Source organism: Eriocheir sinensis, chromosome 11 (genome assembly GCF_024679095.1).
Source record: "Eriocheir sinensis breed Jianghai 21 chromosome 11, ASM2467909v1, whole genome shotgun sequence".
Classification (NCBI taxonomy): domain Eukaryota; kingdom Metazoa; phylum Arthropoda; class Malacostraca; order Decapoda; family Varunidae; genus Eriocheir; species Eriocheir sinensis.
The window spans coordinates 15,931,623-15,943,098 of NC_066519.1; the positions used below are offsets into that span (position 1 = coordinate 15,931,623).

At 41.0% G+C, this 11,476-nt stretch overlaps 1 pseudogene; it reads left to right on the plus strand.

Annotated features, from left to right (window-relative positions):
* The first annotated feature begins 4,168 nt into the window (after positions 1-4,168).
* Positions 4,169-6,962, plus strand: LOC126997146 (uncharacterized; annotated as a pseudogene).
* Positions 6,963-11,476: the final 4,514 nt, after the last annotated feature.

Below are 11,476 nucleotides of genomic sequence, written 5' to 3' on the forward strand. Positions count from 1 at the left end.
GCAGTTGCTATCCATATACAGGGGCCTTGTCCGCCCTCGTATGGAGTATGCATCTCACGTGTGGGGGTGCTCCACTCACACAGCTCTTCTGGACAGAGTGGAGTCTAAGGCTCTTCGTCTCATCAGCTCTCCTCCTCCTACTGATAGTCTTCTACCTCTTAAATTCCGCCGCGATGTTGCCTCTCTTTCTATCTTCTATCAATATTTCCACGCTGACTGCTCTTCTGAACTTGCTAACTGCATGCCTCCCCCCCTCCCGCGGCCCAGCTGCACACGACTTTCTACTCATGCTCATCCCTACACTGTCCAAACCCCTTATGCAAGAATTAACCAGCATCTTCACTCTTTCATCCCTCACGCTGGTAAATTCTGGAACAATCTTCCTTCATCTGTATTTCCTCCTGTCTACGACTTGAACTCTTTCAAGAGGAGGGTATCAGGACACCTCTCCTTCCGAAATTGATCTTTCTTTCGGCCACCTCTTTTAATTCTTTTTCAGGAGCAGCGAGTAGCGGGCTTTTTTTTTTTTTTTTTTTTTTTTTTGGTGCCCTTGAGCTGTAAAAAAAAAAAAAAAAAAACTCTGGCACAGAATCATTCCCTATCACATGTTCCATCATATCATGGGATATATAAATTCGAAGTACAATAACAAAATAAGATTTTAACAAATAGCAATAGCTGTGGGTGTTAAAAATAATGAAAAATGAGATATGAGAACATTAAGTTTTCTATTATGGTCCTTTTTTTTGTTTTAGGAAGTGTTCGCGGTGCTGGCCGTGGGTCTGGCCGCCGGGCTTGTGGTCTGGTGTGCCGAGCTGCTCGTCGGTAGCAACTCTGTGTCTCTTCAGAATCGTCTCCATCATCCTCACGTTAACAAGTTTACTTCATGTACTGTTTACTGATGACCAAATATTTTCTTATGATGTGTTTCGAATACGACTACCCATACACACTTTATGGGGAATGACTACCGGGGTAAATAATATGAAAAGGGGTTTTCTCATATCTCTAAATAACGCAGACTCGGACCTCTCGAGTGTGTCCCGCATCCCGGGTGTGTGTGGGCGGGATGTTAGGTTCCAGCCGTGCCCAGAGATCCGTCACCTGAGCCCCATGCTCATTCGGGGAGAGTCTTGCTTGTCGATCGCGAGTCCAGTGGATGACACACAGAAACAAGGGACCGACAGTAGGGGTATGAGGCTATTTCCTTCTGACACGGGAGCAGCGCAAGTGTCTTTGGAAGAGCCGCCCGTTGCAGGGCCCAGAGGGAGAGGGAGGAGAGGGGGAACACGAGTGAAGAAGAGAAGGAGATGTCGGGAGATGGGATATTACGGTACAGTTCATGCTACAAGGCCGAGAGAAAGAAAGGGGAGGGCGGTAAGCGCGGGTATAGAAAAACTTGTCTCCTGTTGGGAAGAAAAAAGAAGGCGGAATAAGGAGAGGTAGAAGGGAGAAGATAGGGAGATGAAACAGAAGAAAGGGGAAAAGAAGGAAAGGGGAATTTTATGAAAAGTCGAGGCTCACGCCGCGACCCCGACCTCTGCTACTGATTCTGAATCGGGCTGAGATTTGGGCTTTACAGACAAGATTAGCAGCCTTCGCCCTACCCAACCCAGGTCAGAGGCTGCACTAATTGCTAGTCGTGAGCAGGGACGTTGGACCCATAACGAGATAAACAATATTGAGAGAATAAGGGACTAAGAAACTATCAAACCACGTACGTAAGGCATGGGCAGTATTTTTAATGAGTTTCAATTATAGGTTTTCATTTTCATGACATGCAGTCTCGGCCAGAGAGGGGCTCTGTCATTTGGTAAGCAACGCGGTGATTCGCTCCAGTTTTCTGTGGTGCCTAACTTCATCAGATTATGTAATTTGCGCAGCAGACATTTTTTTATAAACGCACGCAAGCAAGGAGCAGACCTCAGCCTTCTGCTGTACCTGCAAGCAGTCACACCTGAGCCTCGCCACATTCCTCACGGTAAGAAACTCGTCCGCTGCCACTTGTTGCCGAAAAAGACAGTAGCAGAGACGAGCAGGCAATAGTCTACGGTATTACTGTCATGCTGTGTTTGAGACTACAGAAATACTACACTCCCAAACATATTTATTCTTGACTAAAAAAACTTAAAACATTAAACGTGTCATTCTTGAATACAGGAGACCTTCAAAGGAACGATGACTCGATATCCCTTCCAGCCGACTAGTTTAGCCGCAAGGTGCAAGTTTGTGTCTATGTGGATCAAGGGGAACACCTGTAAAACGATCGCAAGGGAAACCGGCGTCAGTCCATCAACCGTGTGCAGGTGGATCAACCGATGGAAAGAGGAAGGGAACGTTTACAATCGATCAAGCAATGCACGTTCCTGTATGGCGACAAAAATACATGACTTGGATGCATACATTCAGTACTACAATGATCTGATGTTTCAGTACATCGCTGTCAGTTCAGCATTCCTTCATATCGACTCTCCGGTGTGAAATCATATTAACGAAACTAGTTTTGTATTATTATTATTTTGGACTTCAGCATACACGACTCAAGCTGCATACAGCTATCTGTATCTATAACTTTTAAAAAAGAACATGGAACCAGCATTAATATTTCATGTATTGTAATAAGAGGACCAGTAGGATACCTTTAAAGTGTTTAAGTATTTCATCCTGATACATTTGGACGTTGTGACTTAAAATCTACTAACTGTTTCAAGTGCTGTTATCACTAATTCAACACGACACTGAAAAGAGGTAGAGGTAAAATTAGAGGTGGGGGGCACACACCAAGTTGCGCTTTGCGTCAGCGCAATGAACAGCCTCTGTGCCCTTGAGCCTGTGCTGAGTAGGAACCCATCACTCCGGGACAGGACAGGTGTGGCACCCGGGCTTCCTCATTTCACCTGCCCAAGTTTTCCCAGGCACCCAATTATCGAAAAACTCGAAAGAGAGGCAAAACCCGTACACCACAAAGGCGCATTCAAACCCATGCCACAGTAGAGGAGCTGCCTCGTACAGGCCTACCGGCCTCTTGCAGACTCCTATGTTCTTATGTTCTTATGTAGTCGTATATTTTCTCAGTTTTAGGAACTAAAGGGTTCTGAAATCAGTCTAAAAAGTTACTGCCAATATCACATAATAAATGAATGTGAAATACTCAAAGTGCAAAATGTGTTTCCCTATTCCCAAGATCCTACTTCTGGTTTTAGCAGAAAAGCTTGGAATTCTATACTATGTTATTGTGGTTGTGGCATACAGCATAAACATAACCATCTGCCGTTTTTCTCATGTTTTCCGGGGAACATCCTGAAGCTCAAAACTGAATTTTTTGAAACAAGCTAATCATAATACGTTATTTTTTTATATTCTTAATAAATACGGTCCCAAAGGTGACGGCTCAATAATAAGTCTGCATTGCCGTCCAGATGGTGGGCGGCGGCACACTAACGCTTCTCTTCCTGGCAAGTCGCTCCCTGTTCTCTGCTGCTTTGCTGCGTCATTCCTCAGGTAATCAACTAAGTGAGTTAAGTATTAGCTTCAGTGCAACACTTTCTTGGTAAGAAAACAATGTTATTGTGTACAAGTATATCTCTTTTGTTTTTCCTGGACAGAAGGCACCGAGCTAGCGACGCTCGGGGCAGTGCAGGCGGTCCTGTCGTCGTCCCTGTCTCACTACGGGTGTCCAATGGCGCTCTTAGTGATCAGCCCCGGACAGACACCACCTGGCTTACTCAAGGTGCGCACAGAGGCGAGGAATTCATTCTTCAGTTACACCTTAAGAAATCTCTCGTACTTTTGGACACTTAATGTAATACATCAAGATGTATTCTGGTGCATTAATACAAAAAAAAATATTATCGAAACACGATAGCGTTTCTACACCTATGCTTGACCACACACACACAAAAAAAATCTTATTACGAACCTCAAAACGCCCATCCTTAGTTCATCGCCTTTGCCCCCTTCAGAATATCAAAGGATCCCAGCTGCAGGGAGTCGCTCTTCTACGAGCAGCGGACGACGGACTGCACGGCAATGCATCCCTCATGGCGACGGTCGACAAGGTTCGCCAGGTAAGTCATTCCTCAGAAAAAATGAAACAATAAATTATGTATAACTAAATCTTACTGTTCGATGTACTTTATTATAGTTATTTACGGAGAAGACACTTGGCACCTTCACGCCCCTAGATGGGTGAGCTGTGGCACTGCCTGGCACTGGTGGTGGTGAGCGACGACGCAGCCTTCCTCGCCGCCTTCGCTCGCCTGTCACTCAGGCGTCATGCCCTCAGGTGGTCGACGAGGATCCTTGTCCTCACTCGCCTCCCGCTCAGCGAGCTGGGCGGCCTGCACGGCCTGCTCTCCAACAGGAACGCCATGCTGCTCCACGTCGCGAGGGACGAGGCCACCGCCAGGTGATTACGCATTGTATCTCCATTGGAAACTCGAAGTTATTTCCTCATGTTAGAATTAACGATGTCATGCATTTTAACTTTTACCACAACTGTAGACAACCGCAGCTAAAGACCACTGTAGTTTGGTCAAATATTAAACTTAAATGATTAAGAAATATAATAGTAAAAAAATATTGATTTGTGCCCTTTTGTAAAATGTGTGTGTGTGTGTGTGTGTGTGTGTGTGTGTGTGTGTGTGTGTGTGTGTGTGTGTGTATATATATATATATATATATATATATATATATATATATATATATATATATATATATATATATATATATATATATATATATATATACAAAGGAGACAGCTCAAGGGCACAAAAAGAATAATAATAAAAAAAGCCCTACTCATGGCTCTAAAAAGAATCCAAAGAGGTGTCCTGATACCCTCCTTCTGAAAGAGTTAAAGTCGTAGGCAGGAGAAATACATATGAAGGAAGATTGTTCCAGAGTTTATATATATATATATATATATATATATATATATATATATATATATATATATATATATATATATATATATATATATATATATATATATATATATATATATATATATATATATATATATATATATATATATATATATATATATATATATATATATATATATATATATATATATATATATATATATATATATATATATATATATATATATATATATATATATATATATATATATATATATATATATATATATATATATATATACACACACACACACACACACACACACATGTATATATGCACATAACCCAGCAGCGTCGGGGTGTACGTGGCCGCGCCGTTCAGCTCCCCGGCAGTCCCGCCCAGGAGGGTCGCCACCTGGACTCCACGGACGGAGTGGACGCGTGACTCCGTGCACGAGTTTTTTCCTGAAAAATTTAATGTGTTGGTAATTCAAAAACAATATCCACTTGACAGTATGAATATAACATATATTCCTAACATTACTACAATAATGCAACTACATAAAACTGACGATAACGCAATCTTCCGATAATGTACTTTACTCACAGGTTCAGCTCGGCCCCGAGCTTGGTAGTGGCAATCGAGCTGCTGCCTCACCACACGATAACGTGGATAGAGGACCCCGACGGCCCTGATGGATACCGCATAGAATTTCAAGGACACATCGATGACACCGTTAGATACTTCGCCCAGGCCATGAACTTTACGTAAGTTTGCAAGCAGCTTCAAATTACAGATCAGAAAGTTTGCGTCTAGTGACCCACATGTCCAAGGAAACAGTCATGTCTTTCACTGGACTCCCGATATTCAGGTACAGGTATGTTGTGTCCCCCGAGAGAACCTTCGGCACCAAGCTTCCTGACGGGTCCTGGACCGGCATGCTGGGCATGGTGATCCGGGAGGTGAGACTGTACCTATGCTCTGCATACCAGTTTAGAGGACAGTGTTATGTGTAAGAAGGTATAATGAAGATATGTGATTTCTTACAATGCATGTGGATTCCTCTATCCAATTTTAGCATTTTCCGTGGTCCAGGAGGCCGATCTTGGTGCTGGACCCTTCATTCTAACACCGGTTCGGGCGGACGCTTTTGAACATAGTCTTGCCGTCTGGAATGATGAAGCAAGAATAGTAAGTGGACTTGGAGGCCTAAAAGTGGACCCGTGGGGCTTCATGCTACCCCTGATGCCCCTGGTGTGGGCGGCCACCCTGACAGCGCTGCTGAGCGTGCTCGCCGTCCTGCATCTGCTTCCCTCTTGTCTGCCCGGCAGCACGTTGAGCTGCAGCGGCTGGCCGGCCAAAAACGCCTTCAGCTGTGTCCGTGTCATCCTCCAGCAAGGTGAGGCCTCTAGGAGCTTCTTTTGCCCCTTCTGCCTTGCGCCTTGAGGGCTTTCTTGCTCTCAAGGAACAACTGTCGCTCCCCAGTGAAAACTAACTCCGCCTCACTCACTTCCAACGCAGACATTGTGCTGCCCGCGGAGTGGAGGGTTATGGAGCGTCTGGTGCTGGGGCTGTGGATGCTGACGACGCTGGTGCTGACTAAAAGTTATGCAGGGAACCTTATGTCCCTCCTGGCCGTGAGATATCTCCTACAGCCCTTCCAAACTCTGCGAGATGTCCTCAACGATCCCGACGTTGCTATGATATTTCAGAAGTATTCCAGTAATGAACAGTTCATTAGAGTAAGTGTAATGTATTTTTTGTGGCTGGAAAAAGTAATGTTACTGCCGTTTGCGTGTAAGATTGGATGATCAGTACTCGGTCTCCATCAGCAATTATCAACATTGGTCGACATCATATAACCAGACAACTAATACTGCTACAGTATTGTATCAGTGTTTCATTTGTCCCAGGAAGTCCAGTCCGGCGTGTTCCGGGAGGTGGCGCTGCTGGAGGAGGAGGGTCGTCTGCTGTTCCACACGCAGGCACAATTTCAGAATAGCCTGGAAAACCTGGTGAGGGCCGGGGACCACGTGCTCGTCGACACATCAGGGGCTCTCAAAACCTTGGTGGCCCTGGATGTCTCTCAGAATGGTTTGTATACTCAATATAGTCCTTTCTCTCCTTTTTTTGTAGTCTTCAACTTCTCACTGCCAAACGTCAGTGTACTCTTCTTCGGCAAACATTTTCCTCATGGATATATGTCTCTTCATCTGTTACGTTGATTGTCCTTATGCTCTGATATCTAAATATGATATGACCTGCCAAAATCAATATTATCTTTTCTATCGTCAAAACTATAGAACATAAGAATATAAGAACGTAAGGAGTTTGCAAGAAAACGGTTGGCCTATACAAGGCAACACCTGTACGCCTAACCTGTTATCTTCGCCACGATGATCGCCTCCCATCTCTTCATCATTATTTTCTGTTAACATTCTTATCTGCACATTTATTAGCTTTTTTTCTAGAACCTTGTAAGGGGCCAAGTTCTAAAGGTGCATGTCAGGAATGGCAGAACACTAATAGTACACCATTCTCTTGCCAAACACGCTCCATCTTACTATTAAAAATCTGATTATTTGTATCATTGCCTGGGTTCGAAGTTATTCTTTCCCCAAGCTATGTTTTTTTTTTCCTCCTCTATCCCCTCCGAGTACTTCTTCCCAGATCATGACTTCCTGCATTGCCACTTGATTGGTAAATATCACCATCGTTTTCTTCACATTCAACGCTTATATTTATTTTCAACAGGTCGCTGTGATTTTTATGTATCGAGTGAGGGTTTTCTCCCGTTTTCTTCAGCTCCAATGAGTCGAAAGAACAGTCCCATCATGCACGCCCTCAACCCCAGGTGATAACATACCACGTGCCAGGAACACACGTGAACACGTCTTAAGTCAGGCTCAGTTTTTCTGTTCAAGGGTTCGAGTTTTTTTTGCTACTAATTTTTTTCACTAGTAAACTCAAAATTGAATTTCTTTGATTTACTTAATAGTCCTATGCAAAGTAAATAAAATAAAAAACCAGCTGAGCAGTTTATTTATGATACTTAGTCTAAAATTTTATCGATATTCAGCACCGTCAACAACTCCTTGCAGCACCTGATATACCTGATATTCCTTGATTGATAATAATTATTCTGTACTTCAATGATGGTAAGATTCACGTCTTGCTATGATATAGGGAGACTTGAAAAATCTGTTGCATTGCCCAGGGTGATGGCTTTATGGGAATCAGGACTCTTCGTGTACTGGAGGAAGAATGTGCCGAACTACACCCGGTGCAGCATTATCCCTAAAAAAGTGCTTTCCACCACTTCCCTCTCCTTCAAAAACCTGTGGGTGAGAAATTATATGACAAAGGTTTCCATGCGATATAATTCGGGAAGTGGACAACAACAATAACGACAATAATACAGCATACACAACGACGAGAGAACTAACGAAAATAAGTAAACTCCACCAGTGTCATGCTAAACCAGTCAACATTTTGAATCCATTCTTCTAAAATAGCAGCAGTTCCGAAAACATCTTACTAGATGATAAGTGATTTCTCATTTTAGTCCAATATACTTAAATAAAATGAGTTAATATGTAATATACACAGCTGTACGCAACAACACTGTCCTATTGCACACCGCACTCACACAGGCGACAACAGTAAAACAACACACAATCACACATAAGTAAATCACCTGATTAAAAATGAAATGGAATGTGGCAGATCGCTTCATGCCTCCCTTACATGTGATTTACACTTTACACCTTTGCGAGCCCCCTGCCTTATGAGGGTCGAAAGAGTAGATAACACAAAATACAAGGCAAATACACAATTCAATGAAAAAAACTGTACAAGTAGTAAATTGATAAAAAATAATAGAATGAGGACCTATCATGCATGTCTTCGTGTTGCAGGGAATGTTCGTGGTGCTGGCCGTGGGCCTGGCCGCCGGGCTGGTGGTCTGGTGCGCTGAACTGCTCGTCTGACCCCACCTCTGCGTTCTTCCAACACCTCCCTTTTGATTGTACCACGGCTAAGAGGATAAAGACGGTTCTCTAACAATTATATGACACAAAGTCATGGACACACTCTACTTGGCAGGCCGCTCTAGACTTTGTACACGGCAGTTTATGCATTGATCAATAAACATCTTTTTGTATAGTTAGTTAATTTTAGTACAAGACTACACACATTATTAAGGATTTGAATATATATATATATATATATATATATATATATATATATATATATATATATATATATATATATATATATATATATATATATATATATATATATATATATATATATATATATATATATATATATATATATATATATATATATATATATATATATATATATATATATATATATATATATATATATATATATATATATATATATATATATATATATATATATATATATATATATATATATATATATATATATATATATATATATATATATATATATATATATATATATATATATATATATATATATATATATATATATATATATATATATATATATATATATATATATATATATATATATATATATATATATATATTATATATATATATATATATATATATATATATATATATATATATATATATATATCAACCAAATATATATCCCATAATATATATATATATATATATCTCTCTCTCTCTCTCTCTCTCTCTCTCTCACACACACACACACACACACACACACACACACACACACAATGTCACTATAAATTTTTCATGACCTGCCACAAACTCTGTCCATAAAAGCAGGCACGCAGGCCACGGTTCCTCAGCCTTCGCGTTGCCGGCCCCGAGCAATACACATTTGAGCACACGGGAGATTCGCGGTGAGGGACACACCTGCTAACGTGACACGAGACAAACACAAAGACAGAGACAGTTTGATTATTGCTCTTGTGTGTTTGGTATATCCCTAAGGACCACTAATTTTTTTTTACTTTTCTCAGATTTTTCCTTTTTACAACATGTGACTTTTAACTAAACAGGTTACTTTAATTCTTTTCATCCTATTTTTGTGAGCGTGTCTATGTCCATAACGCCCTTATCATCCGCTAGCAAATCATATTCCTTCAAAATACAGAGCCGGACACCACAAGGCCCCAAAATAGCATGCACAGAAGTGGACGAGTTCGCGGGACGATGACTCGCTATCCCTTTCAGCCTACTAGTTTGAATGAACGCAGCAAGTTTGTGTCTATGTGGGTTGAGGGAAAGTCCACTCGTACCATAGCTCGTGAAACAGGCGTCAGCCCGTCAACTGTGTCCAGGTGGATCAGCCGGTGGAAGCGTGAAGGCAACGTTTTTAACCGCCCTCGAACAAACAACACCTGTCTCCCGGGCGCGGCGCAGAGGCAGGTGTTGCGCCCTGACCTGTCCTGCTGTCTCTCTCCGAACCGCCATGAGTGGGCCTACGTGTATCCTCCTGCAGGCAACGCTTGCTACTCGTAAAAAGGTTATGGTAAAAAGTAACAGTATACCAAATGTTCATACCATGTTTATCCAATTAGCCTACAAAACAAAACAAACAAAATGATAATGCTTTTGTAAAGAAAATTGGCTTGAACTCTCACTCCACTGTTTTGTATTTAGACCCTTCTCTTCTGTCTTTAAATCAAAAGTTAAAGGATACGATTATTGCTGGTGTGGCAAAATGGGTTATATATTGACTGACTGACGAAGCATAAATAATAAACATGATTATGCAACACAGTTTGAAGCACTTCCTACCTTAAGCACCACCTTATCAATATTTTCATCTAGTTCCTACTAATATAATGAAATGAAACAACGGATGAGGGAAGATTCATAAATGTCCAACGAAATTACTATAGCTACGTCTGGTGTATGAAGGACATGGCAAGGAAAAGACGTGTTTATAATACCAATATATTTACAATTTTCAACTCAATAAGAAACCAAATTCTGGGAAACACAGAAGGACAAATGTTAATCGCTCATCAGTTGAAAAACTGTAAAGCATGAGAAAAAAAGATTGAACTATATGCAAGGTAATTAAATATAATATTATGGCTGAAACTTTCAACATTCAATGAACTAAATAACGATGTAGAAAATATTGGTGTTGAGGTTAACAACGTAACTTTTAGCAGATGGTTGAAATCGTGCAATATTTGACGAAATACACTGACGCAACAAATTAAGGTGCAGGTCTTTCTGCTGATAAAACCTTGAAGACACACTGAAGCATCGCTACCAGACAACGTGGACTAAATGTTCACGGATTTAAAATGCTCATAATATTTGGATTTAAAATATTAATGAAATAATTAATTTCAAAAGAATGCACTTTCATACATCTTGACATCCCTACTGGATGTATATCTTCTACTGGTGACTACCTTTTTACATTTTAACGTAGTTTCGCTATTCAGATGGTGGCTAAAGTGAGGTTAACGCAGTTATTCACTCTGGCAAGTCTTTTACTTCAGTCAACTGCTACGCCGCTTGGTCCCTCAGGTAAACACATCATGTACACGTATATATTCATGGATCCAAGTATATATGCTTGTATTTATGTATATCTATATGCATGCATATGTGTA